The sequence below is a fragment of the Patagioenas fasciata genome, chromosome W (assembly GCF_037038585.1).
Source record: "Patagioenas fasciata isolate bPatFas1 chromosome W, bPatFas1.hap1, whole genome shotgun sequence".
In the NCBI taxonomy this organism is placed as follows: domain Eukaryota; kingdom Metazoa; phylum Chordata; class Aves; order Columbiformes; family Columbidae; genus Patagioenas; species Patagioenas fasciata.
The window spans coordinates 61,637,164-61,654,425 of NC_092559.1; the positions used below are offsets into that span (position 1 = coordinate 61,637,164).

General features: G+C 40.3%; 1 pseudogene; it reads right to left on the minus strand.

Moving 5' to 3' along the window:
• Window positions 1–211: 211 nt before the first annotated feature.
• Window positions 212–17,262, minus strand: part of LOC136114557 (fibroblast growth factor 10-like) — a 119,554-nt pseudogene continuing 102,503 nt past the window's right edge.

Sequence of the window (17,262 nt, forward strand, 5' to 3'; positions counted from 1 at the left end):
TGTATCTTTATTTAGTTCAGTATCATATCTTATAATAAAAGTATTTCACGTGCCAGCAATGAGTACAAAACCTTCAAAGGCTTCCCATGCTCTCTTTACAAACAAGCAGATGTCTGCACTATTTTCTTGCATTTACTCTTGAAGAGAATTACCAAATATTCTTGATGTAAGAGCCTTTGGTTCAACTGCATGAGTAAAATAGTTCCTTCATCTATGGCTTTACTACCATTGGAAGAAAGTGAGCTGAACTGTTTTTTCTTCTTGTTTTCCATCCTGTCTTTGTGGCTCCCCTTCCATTCAGGGCCACGAACATTTGTGTTCCATTGTGCTTCCAGTTTAAGGATGCATATATCATACATCCATTTTATTATTTTCTTTCCTTCAATTTGCAATCACTGTTAAACTCTTTCTGTTAAAAGAAGAAAACAAATGCACAAATTCAGAATAAACATAATCTTTCAGAGTTGCAGCATACTGAAGGTAAATAATTTCAAAAAATATTTTGGAAGATTTGAGTCATCTGTATGTGATGCCCTTTTAGGATTCTACAGTGTATTTAAAAAAAAAAAAAAAAAAGTTTCACTGTGTCCATAGCATTTAAAGCAACATCAGACTGCAAAAAGTGAAACCAACAAAAGTCATGACTAATTGTTCAGTGTCTAATTACAGCAGTAAAATGATATAAATCACTCACAACCAAAATGAAACTTCCCGGTGTTAGAATATGGCAACGATAATAAATCATATTCTCAGTCATAAACGTAAAGTATGAGGTAGCAATTTCAGAATCATTCATCATATTCAAGTTCTAATAAATATAACCCTTAAATATCCTGAACCGAATTATTGATACCATATGTTAAACAAATATGCATGGCATAGGCCTACTTCTTATTTAAAGTAAGATCCTTTGCACCACATTGGCTGTGAAAAAAGGGCTTTTTTGGATGGGTGCAAATCCCTGTTATGCTGCTAAAATGGATGGGAAGCCTGTTTACTGACTAAAAAAGAATCATATATGGTTCTGTATCTTATTGACTAAGTAAAGTTCAAAGCATTTTTGTGTATGGTAACCGGGATGAAGGTTTTCTATTTTAAAAGGATAAACTGTTGTCAGTTTGTTAGAAAGAATAAAAATTAAAACCATGTAGAAGCATGTAGGGGAAGACTATTTTTTTTTCTATAATGTTAAATGTTCTTTTATGCAGATCATCTTCTTTATAATGAAACCAAGAATGCTTTGTTTTCACAAACAAGTAATTCCTACATATAAAAAACCCAGTTTCATCAAGTTACTTATGTTCCATTTAAAAAGCTTTTGAAAGTAGGGCATACTTAAATAACAACCAGAAATTAGCATTTTGTTTTTTTTTTTTGGAAAACAAGATGTTATTTCACAGCTCAGGCAGAAGCATATCAGAAACTCAGAGTATGATATACTAACTACATGTAATATTTTAATGTGTCTGTGAACAAGATGAGAAATATTTCTGAATAATAAAAGAATTTTAATTGTACACAAGTACTTCAGGAATGTTTTATATTTTATTATGATCAAAATCCTCATATCTTCAGCTAATAAAGATATAAAGTGTCCACTTAATAAAACGCACATGAGTATTTTTAAAAAGATATTTTCCATTCCTGTTAACTGGACTTAGAATTTTTAATCTAGTTAATGTTCAGTACTTAGATACAGTAAGAATTTTCAGATCTATAACTAATGTTTTACTTAGTTGCTGCTAAGATTCCAGAACACATGCTTATGTTTTCTGAACAGAATTGCACATATTCAAACTCAGTTTGGCTCCTAAAATGCACTTCAGTTTTGGAAAAAGTAATTAGTTGAACAAGGACTGATGGGGAAGACACTATCAAGTGAAGACTCTCTGCAAAATGACCCGTGATACTGTCTCTATTCCCAAAGCTACATACACAGAATCACAGAATATAAGGGATTGGAAGGGACCTCGAAAGATCATCTAGTCCAATCCCTCTGCCAGAGCATCTAGATGAGGTTACACAGGAAGGCATCCAGGCAGGTTTTGAATGTCTCCAGAGAAGGAGGCCCCACAACCTCCCTGGGCAGCCTGTTCCAGTGCTCTGTCACCCTCACTGTGAAGAAGTTTATTCTCAAATTTAAATAGAACCTCCTGTGTTCCAGTTTATACCCATTGCCCCTTGTCTTATCATTGGTTGTCACTGAGAAGAGCCTGGCTCCATCCTCATGACACTCACCCTTTACATATTTAAAAACATTAATGAGGTCACCTCTCAGTCTCCTCTTCTCAAAGCTAAAGAGACCCTTTCCTCATAAGGGAGATGCTCCACTCCCTTAATCATCTTTGTGGCTCTGTGCTGGACCGTCTCCAGCAGTTCCCTGTCCTTGAATTGAGGGGCCCAGAACTGGACACAATATTCCAGATGTGGTCTCACCAGGGCAGAGTAGAGGGGAAGGAGAACCTCTCTCGACCTACTAACCACTCCCCTTCTGATGCACCCCAGTGTGAGAGATATGAGGGATTTTCTTGAGGCTGAGTTGTGGATGGGGTTGCTGTTAGATGGAGATTTGTTACTGAACCAGCCAGGAATTTCAAGGCTGGGAACAGGACCTGCCATGGGAGAGAAGCAACTCGAAATAACAAGGCCCCAACGTGGTGTAAATCAACGGACGTATTAGCAGTGAGACTCGGGTGCGCAAACAGCCCGTGAACATGGACAATATCCGATAAGCCAATGCGTGTTTGGAACGTGGACGTGTGATCAAGAAATAACTGCATATATAAGGAGACTTGTCTCTGTAATAAATGACTTCGCTTGAATTCATATTGAATTGTGTGGATTCCATGAGTTTTCGCCCTCGCACCCCAGGATGCCGTTGGCCTTCCTGGCCACAAGGGAATAGTGCTGGCTCATGGTCATCCTGCTGTCCTCCAGGACCCCCAGGTCCCTTTCCCCTACACTGCTCTCTAATAAGTCATTCTCCAACTTATACTGGAACCTGATGCAAGACTCTACATTCGCCCTTGTTATATTTCATTAAATTTTTTCCCCGCCCAACTCTCCAGCCTGTCTGGTCTTTCTGGATGGCAGCACAGCCTTCTGGTGTGTCAACCACTCCTCCCAGTTTTTTATCATCAGCAAACTTGCTGACAGTGCACTCTCTTCCCTCATCCAAATCACTAATGAATATACTGAATATTACTGGTCCCAGTACTGACCCTTGAGGCACTCCACTAGATACAGGCCTCCAACTAGACTCCATCCCATTGATCACAACTCTCTGGCTTCTTTCCTTCAGGCAGTTCACAGTCCATCTCACTACACGATCATCCAGTCCACAGTTTAGCAGCAAGGATGCTGTGGGAGGCTGTGTCAGATGCTTTACTAAAATCAAGATAGACCATATCCACTGCTTAGCCATCATCTAGCCACCTGGTTATGTCCTCATAAAAGGCTACGAGGTTGGTTAAGCGTGACTTCCCCTTGGCGAAGCCATGTTGACTGCCCCTAATGGCCCTCTTATCCTTGATATGCCTTGAGATGGCACCAACGATAAGTTGCTCCATCACCTTCCCGGGGATGGTGGTGAGGCTGATTGGTCTATAGTTACACACGTCTTCCTTCTTGCCCTTTTTGAAGACTGGAGTGACATTTGTTTTTCTCCAGTCCTCAGGCACCTCTCCCGTTTCCCACAACTTCACAGAATCATAGAATGTTAGGGATTGGAAGGGACCTCAAAAGACCATCTAGTCCAATCCCCCTGCCGGAGTAGGAACACCTAGATGAGGTTACATAGGAAGGCGTCAAAGGTTTGATTGTAGGGTGACAATAAACCATGGCAGATGTACTGTTAACCTTCTCTCCCCTCCCTTTCCCCCTTTAGCCTCCCCCTCCCCTCTTCCGAACATGTATCTAGCTTTCAGAAAAGTGCAGTTAGTAAGAAGACTTTAGCTGACAGGAAAATTCACTAAAAGAGAAACTTGGTTTTAACAAAACCAGGACACTTAGCAAAAATGATGGACAGTGACCTAGCAATGTTGTGGTGGGGTTTCTTTGGTTGTTTGTGGTTTGATTTTTTTTTCCCCTGAAACTAGCAGTTACCCCAAATTTACACAAATACAATTGGAGTACATATGGAAAATTTTCAAATGATATCCAAATTCTGCTCAGTCAAAGCTTATCTGTCTGCTGATATATGTCTCTGTCTCTCTGTACTGCCCATAATCCTGTGTATTAATTCATACAGTCAATTTAAAGCTGGCTACTCTAGAAATTTTCTTCTTGGCAGTCATAGTTTGATAATTTAGTATGTCTCCTCTGTCAGATGAAATTTACAAGATTTTAAGTATGCTTTATTCCCCCAGAATTACTGATAAATGTGGCCATACTGCAGAAAAAAAAAAAAAAAAAAGAAAAGAAAAAAAACCACAAAAACAAAAAACAGAGAAGAATTTGTAGGACCCTCTCCATTGGCCACTAAATAAGAAACCTGACTGAAGCAGTAAGCATGATAAATCCCTAAGCATCTGCTTTGGTAAGATATAAGCCTAACAAGCATGAAGGAGCTTGTAGAGAGGGGGACTGTAGGAATGGCAGGATGTGTGCTTCCAGCTAAAGGGCCTTGGACAGGTTATACAGAAGTATATTTTTTATGAGTGTAAGGAGTGATAGCTCAGACCAGTGAGAATGATATCTCAGGCCAGAAAACCGCCACCATATATATGATGTGTGAATGTTGGGCCTGGGCATGTGAACGAGTAGGTTGGAACTCCGCCCACAAGATATGCACGGGAACATGACTGAAAACAGTCACAACATGAGTTTGGAACAACATTTTTTGAAAAAACGCCCTGTGTAACCTCCTGGTCCAGTCCCATATCTGTAAACCTATAAATGGAGAACTGTTAATAAAAGTCAACTCAGCCTGGCTCAGCTCTGCTCTGGTCTGCCTGGCTCTGCTTTCACTGCTAACAAGAACTCTGTGGCTGTGCGTCTCTGTCTGTGTCTGTATGAATCGTTCTCATTGCCGTAAACGGTTCCCCGTGTGAGCGTCTGACCCCTGTGAGGCTCTTCATCGAGCAGAGTGTATGTGGCGGCGGCCATGTAATCCAACGGGTGAGTAAATTTTTGTAGCCACACGATCCCTGGGTGTAACAGGGAAAGCAGCTCTCATTGAACAAGTGAGTTGAGCGATTACATTTGTAGTGGAACAAGCTGCTTCCCCCATACATAAACTATATCCGCGAGTTTTACAGTACATATTACGTGCTTCTGTGTATTGCCTTTCTGAAAATCAAGCAGCTTGTCAAGAATGTGAGTTCATTGTTTTATTGGTTGTTGTTACAGTTGTTTCTTTGTAGTATTGTTTGTGTATGCGTGCTGTAAGCCTTCTCCCTCCTTCTCCCACTTGTGCTGCAAGCAGCTCTGTGCTTGCCCCTCCTCCCTTCCTCTTCTCATCATTTTACTTATGAGGTGGGGTTCCTAAGAAATTGGTATTGGGAGGTGTTTTAAAACATAGAAAAGCACTTGGAGATATGAGGAAGGAGGATCTTGTGAAATATTGTAATCAATGGTGGCTGCTGTGTAAGTTAGATGATTAGGAAAAGTGGACGGAGAATAGAACCTTTAAGTATAATACTTTGTTGCAATTAATGTTGTTTTTAAAGCAAGAAGAGCAAGACAAAAATAAATCTGCACAAGAGATCATTAAATCATTTTAGACAGTTTTACAGGTGGAACAGTTTGAATTTCAACAAGCTGAGAGAGAATTAACTGATGACAAACGAATCACAGAAAACTTGCAGAACAGTTTCAATAAGTCTTTGCCTGTTATATGGTACAATAAGTTCACAGACTGTTAAATCACGAGAATCCATGGACTCAAAACATACATTTAGCTCTTTACTGTGTGAATGTGGTGATAAGATTTTGTGTGTGATAGCTGTTATTTTTCTTTCTAGCATACTAGCTTTATTACAGCATCCAGACTTGTGTAACTCTGTGATAGGCTGTGTCTCATCTCAGTGTACTAAATTTGGCTCTTTTGTATGCACACCATGTAAAGAATCCTGGTTTTGGGATAACAGTTGTAGCACCCCAGATGAGACGCTAATAAAAGCTTTGCCCAGTCCAGCTTACTAACAGCAGGGGGACAGGTGCCGATTGGGCTCCAGCACGCACTGACCTATTTTGTCAGGGAGACCCAGTGGTACCTCTACCTAGCTGAGCAGTAAGCGTCTCAAAGGTGCAATGCTAAAATCAGTATATTGTCTTGAATAAGTGTAATTGTTATCCATTTGCATATTTGAACTTGGTACTTGGTTTTCATATCTGAGCTCAGTATTTTAGTTTGCATATTGATACTTGGTACCAAAATTATTTGGGGAGATAATTACAAAATGGGAACCAGTTCTGGTACTAAAATACCACCTTGCTTCCCCTTAGGATGCATCCTTACACATTAGAGTAACTTTGTGGAGGAATACTCTGATAAAAGAAAGTTTGCAACAATATTGTATTCACTTGTGGCTTGAATGTGGGATTCTGGGTTACAGTGCTGTATTGCAATCAATGTTGTTCTGCAGAACTTTGGAAAAAACAGGATGCAGTACTCTAAGTTAATTTGCTCTTATTGTTATCTAATAATTTTGAGACCAGGAAAGAATTTAAGTTGTTAAACTCTGATTTGCATTGAATTTATGTGCTAGCTGGTGATATGAGAAAGAAAACTAAATGCTATGATGGATGTGAACTTGGGAGAGGTTGTATTTAAAAGCTGCTAGAATATCAAATGATTTGGAACCAGGAAAATGAAAATAATAGATTGATTAATATGCTGTTTATTGATACCTGTAAAAAACTGCAAAATGAAAATGGGACTGAGGAATGTGACTATTGTTCAGCTAATTGGAATTGCATATAAAGTGTGTTATGGCTGGAATGAAATGGAAAAATGAAAAAGCAAAATATCCCAGGCCTATGCTGGACAGCTTGAACATAAATTTCAGGCCTGTGTCAAGCTGCAAGATAAACTCAGCTCATTATAACCGAGGAGTCTGCCAGAGCCTGGCAGGTCCCACTTGGTATCAGCGATTACACCACCTGTGTGGCCTTGCATGTATCTAAACTGCAGCAAGAAAAGAAAGAGGGAAAAAAAAAACAAAAGCAAGCAGTGAAAGGGGGGCTTTCTCCCTGCCCCCTGCTGCAGCGATATTGCTGCTGGAGAACTGTAATACTGAATGAAGGACTCTGAAGGTAAAATTAAAGGCATCCCCAGCGGATCCGTAATTCTAATTAAGATGGGAAATTAAACCAAAAATCTTTTAATAGACTTATTCTGTGCTAACTGGTTGTAAGAGACTTCTTAGTAAATTCACTGTGCTAGTTTTTGAGGTCATGGGTGTGGGAGATTTGAGGGATTTTCTTGAGAGAGTCCATGAGTTTTCACCCTCACAACGGGAAAGAAAGGGAAGGAAAGAAGGAAGGAAGGAAGGAAGGAAGGAAGGAAGGAAGGAAGGAAGGAAGGAAGGAAGGAAGGAAGGAAGGAAGGAAGGCTATTTTTTGAAAGCAATGGAATGCCAAATTTGGAATAAAGTTTAATAGATGAATTCTCATATTTGCCAGAAAGCCCTATACGTCTCTTAGGTCAGGATTTGTTAAGTAAATTGCAAGCTCAAATAACATTTTCTGAGAATTCTCTTTAGTTGCATGTCCTACAAGAAGCTGCTTGGATGGTGCAGATCTGCTAGCTTCACATGAGAAATCTCCAAGGAAATTTCGAATGCTGTATTTCCACTAGTATGGACAGCTGAAGTATCTAGTAAAGCCAACACTACACTGATAGAACTGAAACAGTACTTGGAGCCAGTAAGAAAAAACAATATCCAGTAAACATGAAAGCCGAAATGGGGTTAGAGACTTTGATGAACAAGTTTATGACAACCTTACAGGCTGACTGCATTTGATTACACTTGCAGGTTTGTCTATTTATAGCTAGAACACAAAAACAACCTCTGGCTATTATGGGACAGTATGATGAGAAAGCAAATAGACTGATATATTTGGAAAGGATTTTTTTTTCTCAATTCTTTCCATAAAACTATTACTTAGCCTCTAGAATTGATTGTTACTCTGATAAAAAAAATGTCAGAGAGCGGATTCAGGTCTTACTAGGCCATGACCCATTTGTTATATGTACCATTTTTAAAATCTGATTTTGATTTTTTTTTTTTATTATTCGCAATCTACATCCTTGCAAATTGCACTAGCCGATTTTCTTAACAGCATAGTTTTTGGCATGCCTAAATGTAAATTGCTGCACAATCTGCATGTGTTTGACATCAGGTCACATACCATACTTGTATTTGGTCCGATTCCACATGCTTGCACAGTTTTTGTTGATGGATCAGGGAAATCTCTTAAAGCTTTACTGGTCTAGTGTGAAGATAATGATTGGCATTATTTTGTTAAAATTATTAATGGCTCAACCCAATTAGTAGAACTTGGTGCAGCTTTACATGCCTTAGAACTCAGAACTTCTAAATTTGATTTGTGATTCTGAGTATGTAGTCGAGGTCCTGCATCACATCCCCTCTGCCTTTCTTAGAGAAATCTTGCAACAGCAGCTCTTTGAAATGTTTTTATCATTGCAAACTGTATTACAGCTTTGCAGACACCTACTGTTTGTTACTCATATACACTCTCATATGACTTTACCAGGTCCCACAACAGAAGGAAATGCAGTTGCGGACTCTCATATTGTAGCTACAGTCCACTTCCTCTCTGCCAGGGCATCACATGCTTTCTTCCATCAAAATGCTGCTGCTTTAAAAAAGATGTTTCAACTGACAATCAAGCAAGCGAAATACATAGTTCGCTCTTGCCTGGAATGTCAAGGCCTTATTACAAATTTACACTCCCTTGGAGTTAACCCTCATGGGCTCACAGCTAATGCCATTTAGCAGACTGATGTTACATATGTCTCATTTTTTGGTCATTTGATATATGTACAGGTTTAGAAGAGAAGCTGTCAAATTCATGTATACTGTGATTAAGTTACAAAACACGTACCCATCATTAACCAATTGACATGAGATAAATGCTTTCTGACGACCTGCAAAACGAGGGGATATTTTTCAAGTTTTAGATCCTTCTGCATGACAAGAGGGAGACAGAAGATTGAGTGATACATTGTTTAGAAGCTTAGTTTATATTTAACTAATAATTCATAGATGTAAGTAAGAAACTAAACAATTATAATTAACATCATCAATTATTTCTTAGTATAGATGTATTGTATGTCAAATTTTTCAAAAATTGTAATGCATATGTAATAATTATGTGAATATAAGCAACACAAGAGCATCCAGTCTTTGGAGAACTTATGGAGGATGATCCCCAGTGTTCCCCAGCGCTGATAAAATAAAGAATGCCACTTAACAATATAACTGACTCTGCTATTAAGTTTATTTCTTTGTTTCAGTTTCTATAGTGTGGGGGGTTGCTGTTAGATGGAGATTTGTTACTGAACCAGCCAGGAATTTCAAGGTTGGGAACAGGACCTGCCGTGGGAGAGAAGCATCTCTGAAATAACAAGACTCCAATGTGGTGTAAATCAACGGACCTATCAGCAGTGAGACTTCAGCGCGTGGACAGCTCGTGAACATAGATGATATCCAATTAGCGAACGCATGCTTGGAACGTGGACGCGTGGTCAGAGAATAGTTGCATATATAAGGAGGCTTGTTTCTGTAATAAATGGCTTTGCGTGATTCACATTGAATCGGAATGCTGAGTCCTTTATCGTTCCAACAAATGGTGACCCCGACGTGATACTCTGAATGGCGTCTCACTACAATCGGGGAAAAGCCTGGAGCGGCCCAACCGGAGGCAGTTCAGCTGGACTGAGACCGGATGGAGGCGTACGGATGCCTGGGGGATAAATTTGTTGATGGATCACCGGAAAAGGTGAGCGGCTGGGGGCAGGAGGAGGGAAGAGTGAAGTTATGGAGCAAAACGTATTTTCTGAAGAACAAGTCATAGTTAAGCTCCTCCTGCATATTATCTCTGTGAGAGGACTTCAATATGGAGAAGGTAACATACGTAGACTGTTAATTTGGTGTAGAATTAACGGCTACCCGGGAGAAACCGAGAAGGCTTTTAAACGTTAACTTTGGGACGATAAAGGGCAGAAATTATGGAATAAGGTCAGCAATGGAGATGATAAAGAAGCTAAATCATTAGAAATTACATGGAAGCTTATAAAAGATCTTAAGGCTGAATGGTCTGCTGCTGCTGGAGTTTTTGTAGCGTTGCAGCCTGATAAGAATCCTGAAAGTCGCTGTGAAGTTTACCCGGTACGTGTCTTTGATACCTTCTCTACTCCATCCCCTGCTGTGCTTTTGGCACCCCTGATAGCTCAGCAGTCCGGGGCGGGGGGAGGAAAAATGCCGAGCGGGTGTACTCCTACACTATTACCCAGCCCTGATGAGAACAGCAAGTCCAAAGGACTGGAATCAGAAAACTTACCCAAATAACCTGTGAAAACTGAGAATGCTAAAGTTGAAAACAAGTCGTTTTACCAATTTGTGTCTGCTTTTACCGCCTTTTAACCCTCCAACTTCCATGAGAGTCGCTGGTTAAGAACTGGGCAAAAGAACTGTGTGAAAGATCAGATCAGCTATTAGTGAGTGAATCCAACAGTTGACTATGCGGCCATGATGATCGTGATGGGAAAGGGGGTGCGCTTGGGAACTCAGGTTATACGAATAATTATGATGCTAGAAAGTATTGGCGAGAATGTACACTGTTCCGAACCCCCCTGTTACTAATGATTCTCCAGCACCGTTCAAGTCTGCGTTATCTGATGACTTAGAAGAGGATGAGGGTTTGCAGCATTTTCTTGAAAAGCTAAAGGAGTATGTGTATGAGTTGCCCCAAGATCAGATAAGAACCATGAAAGACTCAAGCAAAAGTAGACCTATGCAATGTAACAGCTATAGATCATTTAGGACAGAACGATGGGGATTCATTGAAAGGGGAAGGTATCCCTCAACTCTTGGAACAGACACTAATTGACACACCACAATTACAGGCGCTATTAGTTTCTGAAATCCTGAGGCAGTCAGTAGACCTTGCATATCAAGCTATGAGAGAGGTGCCTGAAACCAACAAAGCAGCCAAATTATTTAAAACTATTAATCAGGATCCCAATGAGAATTACATGCAATTTATTGACCACCTTCAAGAGGCCATCAATAAGCAGGCTGAAAACTTACAAGTTAAGGAAGCACTGCTGTTGAAATTAGCAGTAGAGAATGCTGATGTTTGCTATCAACATGTTATTTGCGAGTTTTACAGTACATATGTGCTCCTATGTACTGCCTCTCTGAAAATCAAGCTCCTTGTCAGGAATGTGAGTTAATTGTTTAACTAGTTGTTTTTAAGTGCGCCGTAAAACCTTCTCCCCACTTCTCCCACTCGCGCTGCAAGCAGCCCTGTGCTTCCCCCTCTCCCTCCCTCTTCTCAAGGTTTTTACTTGCAAGATGGGGTCAGGAATGATTGTTTTTAGTTGTGTTCCTAAAAATCGATATTGGGAGGTGTTTTAAAACATAGGAAAGCACTCGGACAAGAAATCATTAAATCATTTCAGACAGTTTTACAGGTGGGGCAATTTGCACTTCAACAAGCTGAGAGAGAATTAACTGATAACACACAGGTCAGAAAACTTGTTAAAGCCTGCAAGATGCTTTCCTTATTAACCTGTTTTCTTTGTGGGTATCTGTTTAAGCATGTTGCAATTTTGGTAGATCTTTGTTATATGGTACGATAAGTTCACAGTCTGTTAAATCATGAGAATCCGTTGACTCAAAATGTGCATTTTGTGATAATACAGAAGATCATGAGTAGTTTAGCTTTTTACTGCATGAATGTGATGGTAAAATTTTGTGTGTAGTAGCTGTTATTTTTCTTTCTAGCACGCTAGCTTTATTCCAATATCCAGACTTGCGCAACTCTGTGATAGGCTGTGTCTCATCTCGATGTGCTGGATTTGGCTCTTTTGTATGCACACCAAGTAAAGAATCCTGGTTTTGGGATAAGAGTTGTAGCGCACCAGATGAGATACTAATAAAAACCTTGCCCAGTCCGGCTTGCTGCGGTGGCAGGGGTACAGGTGGTGGTTGGGCTCCAACGCGCACTGACCTGCTTTGTCAGGGTACCTCTGCCTGGCTGGGCAGTAGGCAGTTCAAAGGTGCAATGGAAAAATTGAGATTGTCTTAAATTAGTGTAACTGTGATCCATCTGCATATTTGAACTTGGTACTTGGTTTTCATATCTGAGCTCAGTATTTTAATTTGCATATTTATATTTGGTACCAAAAGAATTTTGTTTGGGGAGATAATTACAAAATGGGAACCGGTTCCACTGCTAAAATTTCACTGCTAAAATTCCAAATTGCTCCCCCTTAGGATGCATCCTTATGCATTAGAGTAATTGCTTATATTGTCATCTAGTAATTCTGAGATCAGAAAAGAATTTAAATTGTTAAACTCTGCTTTACATTGAAAAAAAACAAAAACAAAAACAAAAACAAAAACAAAAAAAAACACAAAAAAAAACAAAAAAACAAAAAAACAAAAAAACAAAAAAACAAAAAAACACCAACAACCAACCATCCACCTAAATGCTATGATGGCTATGATGGATGTAAACTTGGTATTGTATGAGGTTGTGTTTAAAAGCTGCAGGAATATGAACTTATTTGGAATCTAGGAAAATGGAATAATGCACTGATGCTTAATATAATGTTTTTTGACATCTATATATCGTAAAAGGTAAATGGAGCTGAGGAGTGTGGCAACTCCTGAGTTGGTTGGAATTGTGTATGAAGTGTGTTATGGTTGGAGTGAAATGCGAGAACAAAAAAGCAAAATATCCCAGGCCTGTGCCTGAACATGGATTTTGGGCCTGTGTGAAGCTGCCAGATAATATCAGGTCATTGCAATCAAGGAGTTTGCCAGAGCCTCCCACTTTGTGCCAGCGATTACACCAGCTGCATGGCCTTGGCTAGATCTGAACTGCAGCAAGAAGAGAAAGAAGAAAAAAAAAAAATGGAAAAACCTGTTTTCCCGCTGCTAAGCGGAGAAAGGGGGGCTTTACTCCCCCCGCTCTGTCTTTTTTTTTTTTTCCTGGAGTATTGTCATCCATCCTTGTTGTGGCACTGTGTTGCTTCTCAGCTTTGAATCAGGGGTTATTGGTGATGTTTCTTTTTGCTTCTGTCTTGTTTCCTAGGTTTTGACACATCTGGGGAGAGAGCTCATCATTTTACCTCCTTGCTGAAGTCACTCTTTACACACCGGTCAGCTTTGGGGAGGTCAGAGTGCTCAGTGCTTCTCTGGGTCAGACTGGTACTGATTTGGGTGTGGAGTGCAGCCAGGTTGGTTTGATGTGGAGTTCGAACTGATTTGTTTCATGCTGGGCTGGAGATTCTGCCATCTCAGATGGGGACGAGAAGGTTTTATTCCCCCCCACAGCAATGTTAGAGAACTGCTAGAGAACTGTAATACTGCATTAAGGAGTCTGAGGGTTGAAATTGAAAGGCATTACCAGTGGGTTCATAGTTCTAATGAAGCTGGGAAATTAAACAATTTATTTTTTTTTTAATAGACTTATTCTGTGGTAACTAGTTGTAAGAGACTTCTTAGTATATTCACCGTGCTAGTTTTTGAGGTCATGAGAGAGAACGAAAGAAAGGCTGTTTTTTGAGACCAATAGAATGCCAAATTTGGAACAAAGTTTTAATACATGAATTCTTGTAGTTGCCAGAAAGTCCTATACCTCTCTTGGGTCAGGATTTGTTAAGTAAATTGTAAGGTCAAATAACGTTTTCTGTTTAGTTGCATGGCCCATAAGAAGCTGCTTGGATGGTGCAGATCTGCTTACTGCAAGTGAGAAATCTCCAAGGAAATTTCAAATGCTGTATTTCCACTAGTATTAACAGCCAATGTTTCAATAAAGCAAACACTACAGTGATAGAACTGAAACAGGACTTCAATCCGGTAAGAGAAATCAATATCCAATAAATATGACAGCCAAAATGAAGTTAGAAACTTTGAGGAATAAATTTCTGAATGGCTGAATAAAGACAACAAAGATTCAATGGATGCAGATGGACAGGAGGGAGATAAGTTGTGAGGACTGTTTCAGATGTAAACCATGGATCCTAATTCAGTGTTATAGATGCTCACAGACCTGGTGGTCTAGAAGCCTATTAGCAAGCTGGTGTACCTCCTGTGGAGAATAGCAATTTGAGCAAGCAGAAGGAGATCCGAAGTGTGATATTACATTTAGATAGTCAATGCAAAAATGAGGTAAAATTATGAGACATTCCTACAAAATCTACAGAACCACGCAGTTATAAATTTTCTACTTTTACATTAGGATTATGGTTGTGCTGTATTAACTTGTTGGATTATTCTGAATCTATTAATAAGTGCTTTAGGCAAACTAGAACAGTATATTAATAAGATTTCCGTAGTAAAGTTAAGGTTTGACATATAGCTTATTAGTTTTGGACTAAGTGGGTAGTTGTTTGATCTTATTAAATAAGGCTTAATTGCATTATATGTAATTGTAATTATTGTGTTAATCATGTGCTGTATATTGCAGTGTATTTCAAAGATGATTCAGCGCGATGTAAATGGGGCCTGGCTGGTTCAAGATCAAAAAGGGGGAATTGTGGAGGGGTTGCTGTTAGATGGAGATTTGTTGCTGAACCAGCCAGGAATTTCAAGGTTGGGAACAGGACCTGCCGTGGGAGAGAAGCATCTCCAAAATAACAAAGCCCCAACGTGGTGTAAATCAACGGACCTATCAGCAGTGAGACTTCAGCGTGTGGACAACTCGTGAGCATAGATGATATCCAATTAGTGAATGCATGCTTGGAGCATGGACGCGTGATCAGAGAACAGTTGCATATATAAGGAGGCTTGTTTCTGTAATAAATGGCTTTGCGTGATTCACATTGAATTGGAATGCTGAGTCCTTTATCGTTCCAACACTATAGATGCTTTTTCAGGTATGTTTTGTGCATCTGCTTATATTAGTGAGAAAAGCAAGGATATTCAGTGCCACTTGCCCCGCTGTTTTGGTATGCTGGGTGTGCCACAACAGATTAAAACTGACAGTGGTCCTGGCTGCACTGCCAGATCCATGCAATATTTTTTATAGCATTGGGGCGTTTTGCATGTCACGGGTATTCTACATTCTCCCACTGGACAGGCCATTATTGAACAGGTGCATTCTACACTGAAACAAATGATATTAAAATGAAAAAGGAGGAATATGATGTTCCAGGAACAATTAGACAATGCAACATATACTTTAAACTTTTTGAATCATGCTCTGTCTCCCTCTTCTATCACAGCAGTGGAAAAACGCTTCTGTGCTCCAGATTCAGTGTCTCAGAGACCAATGGTTTTGTATCAGGACCCCCTGCACAACAGTCAATGGCAAGGGCCTGTAGAGTTAATCACCTGGGGAAGGGGATATGTGTGTTCTTCTTCCAACAGGACCGAGGTGGCTTCCTGTGAAATACCTTAAACCTTACTATGAGTTGGAGAAATGCGAGACAGAACACAATGCCAGAGATGCAATGTCTTTCCCTGCAGCAGAGGACAACAAAGAAACGGAAGAGACAAAAGGAAGAGGCCAATGATGTTACCTGGAGGCAGCTGAAGAAGTTACAACAAAATGCAAGGACTATGATGGCAGCTGCAGGTGCCCCCTCACTCCAGTTAACACCTTCTAAACCTATTTGACTATCATCTCCTGCAACCATGCAGTAAGGTTTTGTTTCATGATGATCAGTTTTGGCATGATTCCAGCTGTAGACAGAAAACATGTATATTGGGCTTACATCATGGATCCACCTCTTTTTAGACCTATAACATGGTGGGATCCTGAAGTTCCTCTCTCCAACAATGACACGCACTGGGTAGGTGGTGCATGGATACCACCAGAAGGTCAGTTGCTGGAAAAGAAGGATTGGCTTAAATTTAATCAAACACAACAGTATTTTGTTGAGACCCCTCTTTTATGTGCTTCTAACAAGCCAATTAACAATTGTTTGATGATGTCAGAGAAATTTCACTTGTTTTATCAACAATGAGAGAATGGAGGGGTAGTTCAAGGCAATTTAACTTTTATTTCCGTTCTGGGTCTTGAACACTGAGATGTAAGTTACTATTCTACTTTGAAACCCCCTGCTGACATTCCAACATGCAAGGTATCTAAAGTAACCACGGGAGATGTTTTGAGTTTTTACTGGGCCCCCTGTAAATTAGAGGCACCAGCATATCAGAATGGTACAAATTTACAGTATTGCGACTGGGGACTAACTGGTGAAAAATCTTCCAATGCGTTTGTTTTCCTGATCAGGATGGCTAACCAGACTCCTCCAATATTTGATAATAATTGTAATTGTTGTAATTTGCACTATTCTATTGTTTATTAGTAGGCTGATTTGTAATGATAATGTATAACAGGAAAATGACACATAAGGTATGATGATCCACAGTGGGCTTTCGAACTCACTAACATAATGCCCCCTTTTGACTTTGGAGGCAAGAGGTGACTGCACCATCACTCCAAAGTAGTTTGTCAGATGACTGTGGTCACAGGGTGGATTGTGTGGCAGTTGCACATGCCCCTGAGATCTGGGAGCCTTCAATGGGGCCGTTGATGGCTCTTTAGCACCTTTTGTGCCCCACTGTGCCTGTCCCCACGTACACATCCAGGGTGGTACGAAAGTGCTGTCAGTCACATCCTCCCCTGCCTCTGGGCAGGGTGACTTCACCTCCACCAACTGGTGGGGCAGGAGGGGTGGGACTCTCGGTCAGTTGACAGGGTCCTCAACAAAGGAGGTGTCCAGAGTAGCTGTGAAGCTTCTGGACTATGTTGTAATGCCCACAGCCACATCTGACCAGGCTATAAAAGGAGTCCCCACCGAAGGTCCCCTTTGAGTGGTCTTCTCGGAGCTGTGAGTCTGTGAACTGGAGCCCTCCCCTTTGACTGGGACACAGTCTGAGGAGACTTCCTGGGATTAAGAATGCCTCACCTTTTTGTTTGGATGAGTAGTTATATACTGGATATAGCCTTGAATGAGTCCTTGCCTAACCCAGGTGAGTGATTATTTCTTGTGGGTACCCTGGAGTGAGAGGCCTCTGGTATTATTTCTTGTGAGTGAATATGTGCATGTTG